The sequence below is a fragment of the Aotus nancymaae genome, unplaced genomic scaffold (assembly GCF_030222135.1).
Source record: "Aotus nancymaae isolate 86718 unplaced genomic scaffold, 86718_ANA_hifiasm-v0.15.2.pri h1tg000017l, whole genome shotgun sequence".
Lineage (NCBI taxonomy): Eukaryota > Metazoa > Chordata > Mammalia > Primates > Aotidae > Aotus > Aotus nancymaae.
The window spans coordinates 7,840,714-7,858,091 of NW_026988429.1; the positions used below are offsets into that span (position 1 = coordinate 7,840,714).

The window sequence follows — 17,378 nt, forward strand, 5'->3', positions numbered from 1 at the left end:
CTCTAGCTGCAGTTTTAAGAATAATCAGCGTTGGTCTGGGTAAAGGGTTAGGGTTTTTGTAATAAGTCAGGTGAGAGGCAATGGAAGCTTGGACCAGACAGTGTGTCGGGGTGATTCTGAGAAGTAATAAAAAGATGAGAGGTTTTTTTTTTAGATCAATATGGCAAGATTTTCTGATAGATTGTATGTGAAATGTGAAAGAAAATAATGAGTCATTACTGAATGCCTCTGGTTAAATTAAGAGACTTTTTTCGTGGGGAAATAATCTGCATTAGAGAAACTGTATACAGGTACTTTCCCTAGGAGTCAAAATTAATAAAATTTTGTTCTAAAGAAGAGCATGAGATTAAAATAATAAGGAAACTCGCTATTAATAGGAAAAGATGGACACAAAAGTTTGACAGTTTCTGATTCGAAATTTGACCTATGTCTGGCTTGATCAAAGGTGATATAGATCTTGGAAAATGAACCAATAATAAAAAAATTTCAAGTACTCAATGTCCAAAAGTTGATAATGTTAAAAACAGTTATCTGTTATTACCTAAATTATAAACAGGTATTTAAGTTATTACTATTGAGATAGAGTCTTATTCTGTTTCCTAGACTGGAGTGCAGTGGCGTGATCTCAGCTCATGGAAACCTCTGCCTCCTAGGTTCAAGTGATCCTTGAGACTCAGCCACCTGAGATGGGGTTACAGACACCTACCACCATTCCTGGCTAACTTTTTTTTGTAATTTTTAGTAGATGCAGGGTTTTGCCATGTTAGCTGCGCTGTTCTTGGACTCCTGGCCTCAACTGATCCATCCACCTCAGCCACCCAAAGTACTGAATTACAAGCGTGAACCACTGCACCCAGCCATTTAAGTTACTTTTCATGTTGATTATAATTACCTATTTTTTTTATTGCATTTTAGGTTTTGGGGTACATGTGAAAAACATGCAAGGTTGTTGCATAGGTGCATACGTGGCAGTGTGATTTGCTGCCTTCCTCTCCTTCACCTATATATGGCATTTCTCCCCATGCTATCTCTCCTCAACTCCCCACCCCCTGCTGTCCCCCCCACTCCCCCACAACAGACCCCAGTTTATAGTGCTTCCCACCCTGTGTCCATGTGTTCCCATTGTTCAACACCCATCTATGAGTGAGAACATGCGATGTTTGATTTTGTGTTCTTGTGTCAGTTTGCTGAGAATGATGGTTTCCAGGTTCATCCATGTCCCTACAAAGGACGCGAACTCATCGTTTTTGATGGCTGCATAATATTGCATGGTGTATATGTGCCACATTTTTCCTGTCCAGTCTATCATCAATGGGCATTTGGGTTGATTCCAGGTCTTTGCTATTGTAAACTGTACTGCAATGAACATTCGTGTGCATGTGTCCTTATAGTAGAACGATTTATAATCCTTTGGATATATACCCAGTAATGGGATTGCTGGGTCAAATGGAATTTCTATTTCCAGGTCCTTGAGGAATCGCCACACTGTCTTCCACAATGGTTGAACTAATTTACACTCCCACCAACAGTGTAAGAGTGTTCCTATTTCTCCACATCCTCTCCAGCATCTGTTGTCTCCAGATTTTTTAATGATCGCCGTTCTAACTGGTGTGAGATGGTATCTCAATGTAGTTTTGATTTGCATTTCTCTAATGACCAGTGATGATGAGCATTTTTTCATATGTTTGTTGGCCTCATATATGTCTTCTTTTGAAAAGTGTCTGTTCATATCCTTTGCCCACTTTTGAATGGGTTTGTTTGTTTTTTTCTTATAAATCTGTTTTAATTATTTGCAGATTTTGAGTATAAGTCCTTTGTCAGATGGGTAGATTACAAACATTTTTTCCCATTCTCTTGGTTGCTGGTTCACTCTAATGATTGTTTCTTTTGCTGTGCAGAAGCTGTGGAGTTTGATTAGGTCCCATTTGTCTATTTTGGCTTTTGTTGCCAATGCTTTTGGTGTTTTAGTCATGAAGTCGTTGCCTATGCCTATGTCCTGAATGGTTTTGCCTAGGTTTTCTTCTAAGATTTTTATGGTGTTAGGTCTTATGTTTAAGTCTTTAATCCATCTGGAGCAATTTTAGTGTAAGTTGTCAGGATGGGGTCCAGTTTCTGCTTTCTGCACATGGCTAGCTAGTTTTCCCAACACCATTTATTAAACAGGGAATCCTTTCTTCATTGCTTGTTTTTGTCAGGCTTTTCCAAGATCAGATGGTTGTAGATGTGTGGTGTTTCCTCCGAGGACTCTGCTCTGTTCCATTGGTCTATCTCTCTGTTTTGATACCAGTACCATGCTGTTTTGATACCAGTACCATGCTGTTTTGATTACTGTAGCCTTGTAGTATACTTTGAAGTCAGGTAATGTGATGTCTCCAGCTTTGTTCTTTTTGCTTAGAATTGACTTGGCTATGCAGGCTCTCTTTTGGTTCCATATGAAGTTTAAGGTGTTTTTTTCCAGTTCTGTGAAGAAGGTCATTGGTAGCTTGATGTGGATAGCATTGAATCTGTAAATTACTTTGGGCAGTATGGTCATTTTCACAATATTGATTCTTCCTAACCATGAGCATGGCATGTTTCTCCATCTGTTTGTGTCCTCTTTTATTTCATTGAGCAGTGGTTTGCAGTTCTCCTTGAAGAGGTCCTTTGCAACCTTTATTAGTTGTAGTCCTAGGTATTTTATTCTCTTTGTAGCAATTGTGAATGGCAGTTCATTCTTGATTTGGCTCTCTTTAAGTCTATTATTGGTGTATAGGAATGCTTGTGATTTTTTGCACATTGATTTTGTATCCTGAGACTTTGCTGAAATTGCTTACCAGTTTAAGGAGATTTTGGGCTGCAACAACAGGGTCTTCTAAGTATACAATCATGTCATCTGCAAATAGAGACAATTTGACTTTCTCCTTTCCTAATTGAATACCGTTTATTTCCTGTTCTTGCCTGATTGCTCTGGCTAGAAGTTACAATACTATATTGAATAGGAGTGGTGAGAAAGGGAATCCTTGTCTAGTGCCAGATTTCAAAGGGAATGCTTCCAGTTTTTACCCATTCAGTATGATATTGGCTGTGGGTTTTTCATAAATAGCTTTTATTATTTTGAGATATGTTCTGTCAATACAGTATTAGTTTATTTCTAGGTATTAGTTTATTGAGAGTTTTTAGCATAAAGTGCTGTTGAATTTTGTCAAAGACCTTCTCTACATCTATTGAGATAATCATGTGGTTTTTGTCTTTGGTTCTGTTTATGTGGTGAATTGCATTTATAGACTTTTCTATGTTTAACCAGCCTTGCATCCCCAGGATGAAGCCTACTTGATTGTGATGGATAAGCTTTTTGATGTGCTGTTACAATCGATTTGCCAGTATTTTATTGAAGATTTTTGCATCTATGTACATCATGGATATTGGCCTGAAGTTTTCTTTTCTTATTGAGTCTCTGCCAGGTTTTGGTATCAGGATGATGTTGGTCTCATAAAAAGATTTGGGAAGGATTCCCTCTTTTTGGACTGTTTGGAATAGTTTCAGAAGGAGTGGTACCAGCTCCTCTTTGTATGTCTGGTAGAATTCAGCTGTGAACCCATCTGGACCTGGGCTTTTTTTGGGTGGTAGGCTATTAATTGCTGCCTCAACTTCAGACCTTGTTATTGTTCTATTCAGGCTTTCGACTTCTTCCTAGTTTAGGCTTGGGAGGGTGTAAGTGTCCAGGAATTTATCCATTTCTTCCAGGTTTACTGATATATGTGCCTAGAGTTGTTTGTAGTAATCTCTCATGGTGGTTTGTATTTCTGTGGAATCTGTGGTGATATCCCCTTTATTGTTTTTTATTGTGTCTATTTGATTATTCTGTCTTTTCTTTTTTATTAATCTGGTTAGTGGTCTATTTTGTTGATCTTTTCAAAAAAACAGCTACTGGATTTATTCATTTTTTGAAGGATTTTTTGTGTCTCTATCTCCTTCAGTTCTGCTCTGATCTTAGTTATTTTTTGTCTTCTGCTAGCTGTTGAGTTTTTTTGATCTTGTTCCTCTAGCTCTTTCAATTTTGATGATAGGCTGTCGATTTTAGATCTTTCCTTGCTTCTCATGTGGACATTTATTGCTTTACATTTTCCTCTAGACACTGCTTTAAATGTATCCCAAAGATTCTAGTACATTGTGTCTTTGTTCTCGTTGGTTTCGAAGAACATCTTTATTTCTGCCTTCATTTCATTGTTTATCCAGTCAACATTCAAGAGCCAGTTGTTCAGTTTCCATGAAGTTGTGTGGTTCTAAGTTACTTTCTGAATTCTGAGTTCTAATTTGATTGCACTGTGGTCTGAGAGACTGTTTTTGTTATGATTTCCATTCTTTTGCATTTGCTGAGGAGTTATCTACTTCCAATTATGTGGTCAATTTTATAGTAGGTGTGATGTGGTGCTTAGAAGAATGTATATTCTGTGCATTTGGGGTCCGGAGTTCTGTAGCAGGTGCCTGTAGTCCCAGCTACTTGGGAGGCTGAGGCAGGAGAATCACTTGAACCTGGGAGGCAGAGGTTGTAGTGAAAACCTCAGGTTTTCTCAAGAACAAGGGCTGGCTTTGTGCATGGATTGTCCTTTAGAACACAAAAACAAGAACAAAACAAAACACAAGGACTTCCATGAGCCGGAATATATCTCGGCATTTATCTTCATTGAATCTAGCAATTGTTGAGCTTCTACTAGAAGTCAGGTACTGTGATATCCACTTAAAGTCTAAAAACATAAAAGGAGATAGCCACTTTCTTCAACTCACTATCTTCTAGTAGGGCAGAGAGTGATGCAAGCAATTACAATATAAAATACATTCTGATAAGTTCCATAATATGTGAGAACCATGAAAGTGGGCAGGAAAAATGTGCTTCTTTTCTTTTTTCTTTTATTTTATTAAAATAATATAGAGTCTGGAATGCAGTGGCACAGTCTTAGCTCACTACAACCTCTGCCTCCCAAGTTCAAGTGATTCTTTTGCCTCAGCCTCCCAAGTAGCTGGGACTACAGGCACTCACCACCACGCCCAGCTAATTTTTTGTATTTTTAGTAGAGATAGGGTTTCACCATGTTAGCCAGGATGGTCTCAATCTCCTGACCTTGTCATCCACCCGCCTCATCCTCCTAAGGTACTGGGACTACAGGCATGAACCACCGTGCCTAGCCTGGGCTTCTTTTCATTGAGAAAATCTGTCATGACTTTAATGAAGAGTAAGGAAAGGGAAGGTTGTGGTAAACTGAGAAAACATAGCAGGGAAATAGCATTCCAAGGAGAGTGAAAAGAATAAATAGAAATACAAACACTTATAAGTACATATTTGAGGAACTGAGGACAGTCTATAGTGGCTGATTTATGGAAGAAAATAAAGAGAAATGACTATGGGTCATTTGACACCTAAAGGAAACTTGTCTTCCACACTCCACACCCCTTTTCCTTTATCTTCAACCAATGGCATGGGCTCAAGAGTTTGGAAATGAGTTTCTTTCAGAATTACTGGTTAAGTCTGTTTTGTCTAGCTTTTTTTGAGGTGGGTAGCTCCCTATGAAGTGAATAGCCAGGTAGTTCCCTGGCTAAGTTAATCCTGGAGTTTCTCTCATCTGAAGCTTAATTGATTATGTAAGGGACATGGTGGGTAGAAAACAGTAAGACAATTTGCTTTTGTTATAATCGATGCTTTTTTTTTAATGATCTTGTTGTTCTGCATTACTTTCTTAGAAGAACTGAGGCAGATTTATAGTCCAAAGAATCTATGCACTAAGAATTATGTTAAACAATAATTTCCCTCTGAAACATTTAACTCTACATAACAGAAAATGCTCTAGGTTATAGTGGTATGCAAAATAATAAGACAGGCAGATCTCCTGCCCTGAGATGGCTTACACTGCATGCTTCTTATAAAAAACAGAATAATTATTGGATATTGGCATGAGTTCTCTAAAATGTTATTTTTATGTAGCCTCCATCTGAAACACTCTGAAGCTTAGCCTACTGAATTATAAAACTCTCAGAAGCTTAATCTCCTGAGTTACAAAATGTATTTAATAAAGTTTGCTTAAAACATAAGGTTTTATTAAGTTTTATATTCGTTATATACACAAAATATTTTACATGCTATAGAGTGTTATATAAATATAAGATATAATTAATAACAAGACTACTGTTTATTTTCCAGAATTTTATATTTTGACAAGTCATGGGCATATCATGTAAAGTGTATCTTAAAATCAGATAGGTAATTATTTTAATAAAAGAGACTTCATCTTTGCCATTATGGAAGAGAAAAATCACAAATAAAACAACTAAAGTCAAAGCATTTGAGTGAAAGTAGAGCCATAGTATACACTGAATAAAACTAAGAAGAATTTTCCAAAAAACAAGAGTAGATTCCATGAGGTCAATAGTAGAAAACTCGCCAGAAAAAATTTAATTAATATGTGTTTGGACTGATTCTGTACCAAAATGGTCATTTCCATACCCACAAGTTCAGGAACAAGGTTTCCTTAAAATGCTTTCTCACCGTGGTGAATCCCCATCTCTACTAAAAAATACAAAAATTAGCTGGGCGTGGTGGCGTGCACCTGTGGTCCCAGCTACTTGGGAAGCTGAGGCAGGAGAATTGCTTGAACCCGGGAGGCGGAGGTTGCAGTGAGCCAAGACTGTGCCACTACACTCCAGCCTGGCGCCTGGCAACAAAGCAAGATTCTGTCTCAAAACAGAAAAAAACATGCTTTCTCTTTCTGTATCCATTGCCTTAAGTGTTTTCCTATGTAAAACTTGCAAATCTCTCTTACTTCACCTCGTCTCTTTTTTGTAGCCACTCATGCCCTCTTCCCTGGGTCCAGAGGCTCTCACTAATATAGCTATTTTTCTATTCATCGAGGCAACCCTACTGTTATATTGAATATTGTTTTATCTACTACGTGCTCCAAATCACTTTTTCTTTTTATGTGCAGTCCATGGTTCATTCTGAGGAATTTAGAAAGAATTACAGTGTCTAACTTCAAATCCCCTATCTTCTAGAAAAGGGAGATACTAAGATAAATACGTGTGGGCAACACGTAACACTTCACTTTCTTACATTCAAATTAGTTCTTTCTCAGTGCTTCTGGATTAGGCTTGTGTGCATAGACTCTTCAGTAAGCTTAATTTCTTTCTCATATACCTACCCTGGGAATTTAAGTTATGCTGATTTTTTCCAAAACTGCTTTCCAAGCCCAGAGGCCAGATTTCAGCTCCAGTGTAGCTACTTGTGCCCTTTTCTGATCTGTGGTGAGAAGCCTGTACAGCATCCCCTGCCCCAAAACCAGGAGCAAACACCATGATGTTTCAATGTGCTCAGACCATCATTTATCTGGGACTGTGCTTTAACTTGAATGCTTAAGATGCTTTACATGTAGTCATTTTCTCCATGTCATGTCAGGTGTACACATTAATGCATGCCATATATCTAGAATAACATGGGGCTTTGGTATCAGATCCTCTGGTTCATTGCCCAGCGCTGCCACTTACTAGCCTATGATCTTACATAAATCAGCTCACTTTTCTGTATCCAATCCTGTGTCTTCTAAGGTGTGGCGGGGAAGGGCAGAAATTCAGCTAACAATTTAGTTCCCTCTAGATGAGTGAAAAGGTAGGGAAGGAAATGAACTGCAGGAAAGGGTAGCATAGGTACAGTGCAGAAGAAAACCTATGTTCAAGGGCTCACCTTAAACTCCCTGGAAACAGCATATTGGCAGGAAGTAGTTAAATAGGTCATAATCCACCTGACCTCCTTAAAATCTGAAGGCTTTCTTGACACAGGTGGTATGTTTGGAAGGGAAGGAGTGGAAAGTGTGACACCATGAGTGGCTGGCATTGATTTCTCAGTAGGCTTTTGCTAAGCCCTAATTCTACCCACCGCAAACCTAGGCTTTTGCTAACAATCTCTGTGTGGAAAAAGGGCCTGCACTGACTCTTTTAAGGTAACCCTAGGAAGTGGTAAAAGCTGAACTTAACAACACCTCCAATCCCCTCTACTGTTTCCACCAGACCTCACCTGCAATCACCTACTACCCACCTCATCTCTAAAATACATACAAATTCAAGACAGCCATTAGTACCTTTCCTGCCTTGCTTTCTTTTTCATTCTTTCTCTTTCTTTCCCTCTTTCTCTCTTTTTTGTTTCTCCTTTCTTTGCCCTTCCTTTCCCTTTTCCCTTCTCTTCCCTTCCTTCTTTCATTTTTCTTTTCCTTTCTTTCATATAGTTCCTCAAATCCATACTTCTCTTTTTCTTTTTAGTTTTACTGGTGTTGATCGTGGGAGGAGGAGCCAGCCACATGTATGATTTCCTCAACGAGAAATTGCCACTTGCTTTTCTAATCTATGCACATGCTGCCCTGTCTATTGTATCTGACGCCTTCTTTTTTGTTCGGAAAATTGCTTCTGATTTTTGCATCTCAGTTTATTTGTAATGTAGTCTTGGAAAGTTTTTCACTGCAGATAAGTAAGTCTGTTTCTTCCTTGTGCTACTCTAGCACTTGATGGAAGACTACATCACTGCCCTTTTGAATTGTATTGCCATTTTTTTCTTCATTTGTGTCTCACCAAGGTAAGGAAGCATTCGTATTTATCTTTGTATCCTGCATTAAGTATAGGACCTGACTCATGATATGTATTTAGTGTTGAAATGAATTTGAGATGAAAACCTACATTAAAGTGTTTTATGATAGAAAAGCTTGGACTAGAACCTAGGTCTCCTGTTTCTCCTGTCTATCTTCTTCAGAATAATTTATAAAGTCTCCAAAATGCTATCTTGAAACAACGCCAGTTCAGTTACAAGGGATAAAGCATGCCACAAGAGCATTTGGATCCAAACAGGCAAGCTGTGACACACATTTTGATTTGACAGAGCATCTTCAATATAAACAAGTATTCCAAGAACATTAACAATTCACAGATAATGGAATTACAAGTATAAATAATTTACACAGAAGGGATAAAGAAATTAAAAGGTTAGCAACCAATATGAAAGGGGCAGGGTAGTTGACTTTAGAATTCAAATTCAAAACATATTGGAGAGGTAGATGGGACCCAGGGTCATAGACAGGTTGTTACAGAGTCTAAAGACTTTAGAGGAAAAGGCTGCTACTCTAAGTATGAAGAACATTTGTGGCCAGATGGAAAAGAGGCGAGTGCAAAGCAAACAGTTGAGATAAGAAATATCCTTTGGAGGCGAAACCAGTGAGCTAAATTCAATCTGGTTTTAATCTCTTTCTATTTTAACATCAAGTTTAATATCAAGTATTTGGAAGGCAGTTTAAGCAGAAAAAAATAATCCTGTGTATAGTTTTCTGCAAGTTTGTTAGAGGATAGAATAATGTAGTCACACTCTAAACTCAAGAAAACAGAGAATAAGCAATATGTTTCTCTGTCTCTCCTCTAGGGTAATGAGTGGACTTGCTTCTCTAGGCCTGAATCATTCCGTTTATTATTAATCATTAAAAACTTGCATTCTATTCAGATTCAGTTGTATTAGTTCCCTGTAGGTTCTGTAATCAAGCTGGTCAGGAAAGAGTTAAATATTAATCCTCACTTTATAGGTGAGGATGCTGAGCTGTGGAGAGTAAAAGGGTTTTGAATGGTCTTAGACTTAGACAATTTTGGCATGACTTGGTTTTTTGGCATTCTGGCGTTGTGTTCATTCATATAACATAAATCTATCTCTTAGCATATTTTGACATTGATGAGATATATGTTCAATGGCCAAAGCCTAAATCCATTAAGAGAAATTTAGGTCTGTAAGTCATCTTAAGGTATAGCTGTACTTAAGTCATCAGTTAGAGATGAGGAAACTGAGGCTCCAAAAGGTTAAATGACTTAATTGTAATCTAATCAGAGTTGGTGCGTGGTACAGTCAGGCCTAGAACTCAAATCTGCTGATTTTCAGTTCTGTTTTCTTAGAGACAATACTACCTTCTATGTCCTGATTAGAAAAGCATAAGTCACGCTCCAAAGTGACCCTCTATCGTGACAAAGCTGACAATAATCTGCTTAGATTGCTGTGAATTAAGTGATGCTAAAAGATCTGTCAATGGAATGAAATAAATTATAAAATAAACTTTAAAACATAACTTGGCGTGCTTGGATTTTTGTTTAATATTTTAAAGAACCACTTCAACATAGCTCTTTCAAAGGAAAGCACTTTTTTTTCTAGAAAAGGAACCCATTAATAACTTAGAAAAAAATTAATTTATTGCATCCATTTGCAATGACTTTGGAGTCATTGGCTCCAAAGAAGACTAAGGAGATGAGATTTAGCATTTGGAGGCATGGAATCAAGAAAAGACACAGAATATGAGACATTGATGAAGAAGAACAATATTTTACTAGTAGCAAAGGACTGTGACGGTTCTCCTACTTATGTGATAAATAGACCCAATATTCTGATTTTTTCCCATATTTTAAATTTAAGTAAGCACCAATATTCTTATTTTCTAGCAATATTAATATCTTGAGTATCTTTCACTTAAAAATTATTTCATGTATCCTTAATCTTAGCCTGTACAGAGAAAGACTATAATGTTGGGAATTATAGTAGTCAGCTTCCAAGATGGACCCCAATAATGCTAACTCCTGCTTTCTCTTATCTTGTATAATCCTCTTCCAACTTGTACCTCACAGGGTTAACCCGTGTGACTGATAGCATATGGCAGAAGTGAAGATACTTCTGAGATTAGGGTATACGAGAACATGGCTTTTATCTTAGGTTGTTTCTCCTCTTCCTTCACTTCTCCTCTTTCTTTCTGCTTCTTATTTTTCTTGTTCTTTGTCTTCTTCTTCTATCTATCCCTCTCCCTTTCACACATTCACTCCAAGGAAGCCAGCCTTTCTTGAGGACACTCAGGAAGCTCTGTGAAGAGGCTCATGTTGACAGGAACTGAGATTTCTAGCAACAGCCAGTGAAGAACTGAGAACTCCAGCCAACTGCAATGTGAATGTGTTAGCCTAGAAGTGTATGCTACCTGAGTAAAGGTTTTAGGACCTCATGAGAAGCCTTGAGTCAGAACCCTCCAGTCTCTGAATTCCTGATGCTCAGAAATTGTTAGTTAATAAGTGTTTTTTAAGGCATCATGTTCCAGGGTATCTTCTTAAATGCAGCAATAGATGACTATTACATAGGCATAGTGGGTTTGAAGAACTCATTAATATGTCACTCTCTACATAAATAAACATGTTGTAAGGACTACTTATTGGCCAAGGAATGCCTTCTACTTTAACCTATATCGATAGATTTGTAGCCTGAAACATAAATGCAATGGACTAAATGTTTGTGCCCCCCACCCCCGCCAAGTTCTGTGTTCAAATCTTAACCCCCATATAGTGATGATAGCAGGTAAGGCCTTTGAGAGTTAATTAGATCATGAAGTTCGTACCCTCTTGAATGAGATTAGCACCCTTAAAAAGACACCAGAGAGCGCTCTCATCCTCTTACCATAAGCAAAAATACAATGAGGAATCAGAGAACTTTCATCAGAACTCAACTATGCTCCCTGCTCCTCGACTTTTAGCCTCCAGAATGGTAAGAAACAAATTTGTATTTTTTATAAGCCACTCAGTCTGTGGTACTTTGTTATAGCTGCCTGAACCGACTAAGCCAATGCCTTCTCAGAAAAACACAATATTTCTTTGACTTCCCTTGCATTTAGATTTGGTATTTGACGAAATGTCGGGCAATGGCATATAAGCCGATATATATATATATATATATATAACTTCTGACTCATCTTTAACTTTAAAGTTTTGAATGTGGCCTGGACCAGTCTTCTCTTTTCTTTCCCATAAGATGCAGCATACCAGGGGATAGCAGAGTTTGTAAATTAATAGAAACTGAGTCCCAGGATGACAATTAGGGGATCAGGACCAGCCTTGAGATTGTTAGTGAGAAGGGAACAAATTGCTTTTCTTTTTAAATTTACTCATAGTATTGTGGGGTACTAATTTACAGCAGGTTAGTCTTTCCCCTTATTAATAGAGGGTATTGAAAAGTCACCTGATGTATAAATCATTGTAATCTGTAGGTATGAAAATGACAGGGAGAGCAGAAGTAAAAGAGAACTGAGAAAACTGGTTAAGGTGGTCAATTGAGGAAGGGAACCTACAATAAGAGTGAAATTCAAACTAACTCAGTACCTGGAGTACCCTATTCAAATGCAGGAGAAAGATCATTTTAAGTATGTACTTTGAAGTACCACTTCCAGACAAGGTGACTTCCTCTGGAAATTTACTTGTAGAATAATCATTAACTGTTTCTTGAGACCAAATGCAAATAAGACCCTGAAATAGTTTCTTTTAAGTTAAGTCACTTCTTTTGAGAAATTCCTAATTCTCTTAAAGCTTCTGTCCTTTTCCCTTTCTTTGCTAACTTATTTTTACCTCCTTTATGCATCTAAAATGTTATGTCTTCTTGTAATCAGCTCTGTTTAACACTGAGGCTGGCTAGTCCAGTGGCTAGATTCCATGGGTTAGCCTAGAATAAAACTGCAAAGTAGGTTTCTGTCTTCATGAACTACCACTTTTTGCTCTGTTTTTTTAATTCTTTTTTTTTTTTTTTTGTGACTGAAATGGGAGTATGGGAGTGAGTAAGGGTATTTTGGTCATCTTTAATGACAAACAGATTAAATTAATTTAAGAAAAACTAGAAGATGCTGGAGAACAAAATGATAATAGGAACTTGAGGTGCTGTAATTGGATAGTAAGAGGCATCAACCTGACATAACCACAAGACTAATTTGTTATTTTTCCCCTGAAATCATGTCTCCATAACTAAAGTCTGTTTATAAGGCACATAACCCCAGAATTCATTTCATCATAATACGTCCAGGAAGTACTGTAGTCTTCTTATTCGTTGAAACAATGAGAATCAAATCTCCAACTGTTACTGACTGGTAAAATGTACTAGGTTAATTATTATTTTTTAATTGTCTTCATCAGATAACCCATTATTTTTCTGGCTAATTTGGAATTCAGAAGTAACCTTTGTTTCCTGTTTAGCAATTCTTAACATTTCCTTTTTTGTTGTTTGTTTTTGTTTGAATATAGCAGTAGAATAGAACCTAATTACTTCACACAGAGTGGCTCACTGTCGCAGTGCTCTTGAGTAAATACAGAGAGCACTGTGACAGTCATGTCTGTCTCTGCTCATGTCTGCCTCTGTTGAGAATCATTGTTCTAGGACTTCCAGTCAGCTTGGTTCCACGGATAATTAAGAGCATCTCGGACTAGTAGAATCCCTTCCTTCATTGTTTAAATTTCCCCCAAGCTATTCAGAGCTTGCCCATTTTTTTTTGTTTTGGCACAGGCCATGCAAACTCTGTAAAGTTTGTCCCAGCTCCTCTTTTCTCCCATTTGCATTTCTCATGTCCAGATGAGTTTTGTTTTTGACCAATGGTATGGATGGCATGCTTTATGAGCTCTATGGTGCTTCTTATTTTCTTCTCATCAATTCTATGACCCAAGGTGACAACACCCTGCATTTAACCTTTATTCATTTATGTATTTATTTTCTGGCAGGCTTTAAGGATAGTTGACGAGGGTGAGGAATACAAATATAATGTGGTACAGGGTTAAGTTAACTAGCTCACATCCAGGTGGGAGAGGAGAGTTCATTAGAACCAAGTAACATAGCTTTTGGTTCCATTGGCTCTGCTTTTTAAGTAATAACTCAACTGGTCACAGGCACAGTACTTACTAGTTGAATCTATAGGGCAGTGTCTCTCTAACTAAGATGTTCTTAAAAGCTTTTTTTAATTCCTGAGAATTAGGTGACTCCATTTTTTTCTGAATTTTTTTTCTTTTTTTTTTTTAGATAAAGAGATAGAGTATCAATTTTCTGAGCCCTTATATGCCCTGGACTGTCTGATGTTCACTGTCTACTCTCTGACACTCCTACCTAGAATCATGAACCTTTGGTAAAAAGGACCCGTGATATACCCTGCCTCTTAGCTGATTCTATATCCACTGATAAATGTTGTAAATTGCTCTTTCAAATTTAGAGAGATTGTGATTAACATGCCCATCCATTCACTCTAACATCATTTCTGTGACTATCAAGAGACGTATTTAATCTGTTTGATTAGGGCAAGATGGTCAGACCATCTAAGCAGGTAAACATGAGAAAGTCATTTTAATTAGGAGCACATTAAAAGCAAAAACCACAAATTTTTGAAGGGCTAATGTCTCAAGCATCGGCAGACTCCATGAATGACAGCAGGACTGCTCAGACACCAATCATTCTTGTCTTTAGCTACAGCTTATTTTATTTTTCAGAACCATCTCTAATTGAACTTTTGAAATGAGACCCTATAAACAAACTCTAAATTATATTTGACAAACTAGAGATTCAATTCCAAATATTCTGCATGTTCTAATACACAGAGAGAGTCCAGAGAACATGACCAGCATAGCAAGTGAAGTCAGGAAACGTGAACAGAATGCGTAATGCAAAATCCATACTCAGTAGTTAACTATTTTGTTTTTGTTTTATAATTAATGTATCCTGGAAAATTCTGTTTGTGAAGAAGTTGGATTAAAATCATAAATTATTATTGAAGCAGCCAAGTAGAGGTTTGACATTATTATGCACAGTGAGAGATGTGTAAGCATTAACTGTTTGAGGCACCATTATCAAATAATTTTAGTTTGAATTTTTTATGTTTTAAAGATCCAGACTAATGCATGTATTTCTTTGAAGGCCATCCTTATATAATATTTTTTATTTTACTTAATAATTTCAAATATTATGCTTATATTACTTGGAGTCTTAGCTTCTAGGACTCTTCTTTCTAAGAGTATAGTAGGGCTTCACCCACAGTCAGTAGCTGCTTTAAGAAATTTGTATTGTAGAGACTTTTCGGAGACATTTGGTATTGTAGAAACTGTGTTTCAAGTGTGGAAGTAACATGGTTGAGGTAGATTTCAGTATTTTTCTTTTCTTCTTTTCTTTTCTTTCTTTTCTTTTTCCCTTGAGAAGGAGTCTTTATCTTGTTGCCCAGGCTGAAGTGCAATGGCACAATCTTGGCTTATTGCAACATCGGCCTCCCGGGTTCAAGCAATTGTCCTGCCTCAGTCTCCCAAGTAGCTGGGATTATAGGCACGTGCCACCATGCCTGGCTAATTTTTGTATTTCTAGTAGAGATGGGGTTTCATCATGTTGGCCAGGCTGGTCTCGATCTCCTGACCTTGTGATCCGCCCACCTTGGCCTCCCAAAATTCTGGGATTATAGGCATGAGCCACTGCACCTAGTGTAGATTTCAGTACGTTTCATATCATATCATATAAACAAGCAGATTCTTCACTTGCTCACGTACTCTTTTGAAGAAATGAAATTTGATCAGAGTGGGAAAAATATTACCTGAGCCACGGGATTTTTGTGATTTTTTTCATATATTTCACAAACCCAGCACTTAGTAGAATATTGACTAGGAAGCAAAAATCACTAAAATTTTTACAGCTGGATTTTGGAACTTCCAATTACTCTCTTTCATTTTACAAGTGTTTATTATGTACTTATTATGCACTAGGCAATATTTCTTGAACTAGGAATAAAATGATGAGCAAGAAAGGCCAAGCCCTTGTGCTCATGCAACTTACATTTAGGAGAGTTAAGCATATGATAAATAAGTAAACAATAAAATATTGTAAGTTCTACTTCTAGTGAATGCTATGACAAAAAATAAAACAAGTGAAAGGAATGAAAAGGGTGAGTGGTGTCTATTTTATAAAGTGGACAGAGGAAATCTTGTAAAGGTGAGAGTTAAGTGGTCTGACAATCAAGGAGGGGGTATTCCATGACAAGATAACAATGACAAACAGTATTAAGCCACTTTCTCTACTTAGCCACCTTCTAAGTATCTTACACAAATAAAGTCATTTGATCCCCATCACATCTCTCTGAAGTAGATAGAACTATTATCCTCATTTGACTGAGGGTCACAGGCACTAGGCAATTTTCCAAAGTCATGTACTTAGCTGGTGTCAAAGCCAAACCTTTAACCCAGCAAGTCAGGATTCAGCATCTATATTATTAACTACTGCACTGCCTTGCTGAGAGAACATGTCTCTAGACAGAGAAAACAGTCAATGTAAGGTTGTAAATATATCAGAGTCATAAAAGGTCAGGATACTCAATGAATGACAGGCATCCCAGTGTGGCTGAGAAAGGTGAGAAGAGAAGTATCAGATGAAATTGCAATACAGCGCAGCACGGTAAGTCTTTGGTGTTTATTTTGGGAACCATGAGAAACTTTGCAGTCTTTTAGGTAGAGAAGCAACACTACTGGTTTGAAGTTTTGAGAAAGTCACTTTGGCTACTTCCTGATAGACGGATTTTAGGTTAGTATGTCTGAGAATAATGAGGGGTGTACGGCTGCAGGACAGAGATGTTAGTGATTTGGGCTAGCACAGCTGTATTAATGAAATGTGATGAGATTGAGATACATATGAAGGATGAGCTATCATGATTGCATAGATCATATGTGGGAGAAAGGCAGGTAAAAATACATCCAAGTGGAGTGGTTTACACATGTTGAACGTACAAATTAAAGATTAAGACCATGGACTAATTTGATCCATGAATATACCAAAATGCATATTTAACAAAAGTCCAGCACAAATATTAATATATCATATTTCATCATTCTAATATGCAGCTTTTTCACACTTTAATATATCTGGAATTGCTATTCTCTTATTACTGATAAGAGTTTAGATTCAATAGGAGAAATATCTAATGTAGACGATGGGGTGATGGATGCAGCAAACCACCATGACATGTGTATACCTATGTAACAAACCTCCATATTCTGCACATGTACCCCAGAACATAAAGTATAATAATAATAATAGTTTAGGTCCAATAAAATGTTATTAATTGCACTTTCCTTTCACATAGGAGAAATTGTTAGCATTTGCTAAGTTATACCTTTCCTTGATATTTCCACATTAATATTTCTCTTTTCCGAGAGTCTCCACCAGAATATATGGCAAATTGTTCAACTCCTTTACACTGTTTTTTAAACATGTGTTGCATGTATGTTATGCTTTCAATATTAAAAAAGAAACAATTTTGGAGCAGGAGTTTCTCTTCTGCGCATTTTGGAATTCCATAGTTGTACCCAGGCCTAAGTTAGAAACGAAATAACAAGCTCAATAAATTACTCTTGAGTTGACTTGACAGGTGTCAGTGGGGTGCTACGCTATTGAGAATTTCCTTTTCTACTGACAAAATTCAGCTAAATGTCTATTTCTTGAGTCTCTCTGTTTTGTTGGCTAATTGGCTATTAGAGTAAACAGAAATATCATCTGTATAATAAAAATTCTAACAGGACAGGAAAGGACAGGG

At 37.2% G+C, this 17,378-nt stretch overlaps 1 protein-coding gene across 3 annotated transcripts in view; it reads left to right on the top strand.

Annotated features, from left to right (window-relative positions):
* The window catches only part of LOC135275602 (uncharacterized), a 392,966-nt gene that overhangs the window by 42,697 nt on the left and 332,891 nt on the right, over positions 1-17,378 (top strand). The window lies entirely within an intron of this gene.